Source organism: Nannospalax galili, unplaced genomic scaffold (genome assembly GCF_000622305.1).
Source record: "Nannospalax galili isolate Female #2095 unplaced genomic scaffold, S.galili_v1.0 scaffold158, whole genome shotgun sequence".
Taxonomy (NCBI): domain Eukaryota; kingdom Metazoa; phylum Chordata; class Mammalia; order Rodentia; family Spalacidae; genus Nannospalax; species Nannospalax galili.
In genome coordinates this window covers 907,080-909,479 of record NW_008345290.1, presented here as the reverse complement: position 1 = coordinate 909,479, position 2,400 = coordinate 907,080, and positions in this window count along the sequence as shown.

The window sequence follows — 2,400 nt, the reverse complement described above, 5'->3', positions numbered from 1 at the left end:
TGGTACAGGGGTCTCCGTAGGTTTTCCTTGAATAAAATTTTATTATCTAAGTAAGAAGCCTTTTAAAAAAAATTATTTTTATTTTATGTGTGTGAGTGTTATGCCAGCACTGTATGGCAGTGATGTAAGTGCACCTGTGTCATGCAATGCCCTCAGAGGAAGGAAGAGGTTGTCGGATACCTGGAACTGGAGTTACGGACAGTTGTTAGCTGCCATGTGGCTGCTGGGATTCAAACCCCAGTCTTCTGCAAGAACAGTCAGTGTTCTTAACCACTGAGCCAGCTCTCCAGCCCCTGAAGCCTTTTATTTTTTTCACAAGTATCATGAGTAATTTCTTTTTCCTTTAACAGTATAAAATTCAACAAAATCTTCAACCTCAGGCCCACCAGGATGATCTTTTCTCCGATGGAAGAAGTTAATCTGAAAAGGTTTCTTCCTGCAATCATATTGCTCTTTGAAGCAATATTGCTCATTTCTGATTCACAGAGATAAATATATATTTTTATTGCAACTTGGTATGGGCACAGACCCAGAGGAAATCACTTTTTGTATTCTACATGTTTACCAACACTGTACACAAAGTTCTCAATCAAACCCTGTCCAGCAGGACCTCAGGGCTCCCTGCCGTACATTACCTGGTAACTGTAGGGTGGACAGCTCCAGAGGGAGGCAAAATAATATCAAGGAAAAGTAGGGGACTTAAATGCTAGTTAACGTCTAGCAGAACAGTTTAGAAACATCAATGTGTATCAGTTTGAATAGCAACCAACACTTTTAGCTGGAAAAGTATCAAGCTAAAAATAGTCTTCCAATATATGGGTCCTCCCCATCCTTTCATGAGTTTGTTAAAAACAGTGCCCTGTTGGCTTCTCCTCTCACCAATCCCTCCATTTTGGAGGGGTACAAAGTTCATATTTCTTTTTTATTTTTAAGTTTCATTTATTTATAATTATTTGGGGGAGGGCACATGTGGAGATCACAGGACAAGTTTTGGGAGTTGTTTTCTCCTTCCACCCTGTGGGTCCAAGAGATTGAACTTAGGTGCATTGTAAGACTTAGACGCTTAGCTCCATGTGCCTTACCCACTGAGCCATCTTACAGGCCCAGAAGTATCATTTCTAGCTATACTGCAGAGAAAGTCTAGACTCTATAGAGTCCTGTATATTGTTATACATACCTACATAACTCTGTCTACATTTGAAAAAACACAGAATTTCTCACATTTCTTTCAAATATAAAATATCTGCTGGTCACCACTTTCTAGGACCTGGCATGTCTCTGTGGACACCTCATTGAATCAGAGGTCTTTTTAAAAACAGCTTCAAATATCCCATGCTGGCCTTGAACTCACTATGTAGCTGAATATGAGCTTGAACTTCAGACCCTCCTGCCTTCATTTCCTAAATGCTGGGATTACAGGTATGTACCACCATGCCTGGTTTATGTAGTGCCGGGGATCAAACCCCAGGGCTTCGTGCATGCTGGATAAGTACTCTGCAACTGAGCTAGACTGAATGCTATGTTTGAACTTATAACTCCTGCAGTAGCAGTCTTCACTCCTGCAGGTCAAAGGCCAAGACTTTGATCGGCACATGCTGAGGATACTTAGGCAATGGAGTGGAAGCAGCTCCAGAAGTGACTTCATTGAAGAAACTTACATGTAACATGCTGAGAAAGCCCCTTTTCTGAATGCCTTCTACAAGGAGTCACTTGCTGAATAACTGTTGAACTGTGTCATCTTTTGGAAGCAGATAGCAAAAAGGTTTGGGGGAAACTGCAAACCCAAGACAGTTCTGAGTTTAATATCCACCTTTGCCCAAAGCACACTGAATGAGTGTAGCAGACCAGCAATCAGATGCCAGCTCAGGGAACAGACTTAGAGCAAGTGGCCTCATTAGTACCTAAGAGACCATGCATAGTACCATAATAAAGGCCTGGCAAGTGCTCAAAATTATATTAAAAAGTAAATTTCTTAGCCAATAATAAATTTTCAGAAGAAGTTTAAAGTAACTGAAACTTGAATATAGAACATTTGTAAGAAAATAATAAAAGTTGACTGTGTATGTATGGGCCTTTTAAGTATTATAAATAATGTTTGTAAGTAGCATTATCAAATGTAACTGACGTTGTCAACTGGCAAACACAGATAAGCACCTGGAACTACCAGTGTCTGAGAAGCCAGAGTTGATGACTTTGCGCTTCCTCCTGTGTACTCAGCCCTTTCATGGCATGCTAATGTACAACTTTGTAACACTTAATTCATGTTTTTTAGGCAGAGGCAGGAAGATTGGCCACGAGTTCAAGACCAGACTGGTTTACACAGTGAGTTCCAGGACAGACTGGTCTGTCTGCATAGGAAGTTCTAGGCCAGCCGGGCCTACATAGCAATACCCTTTCTCA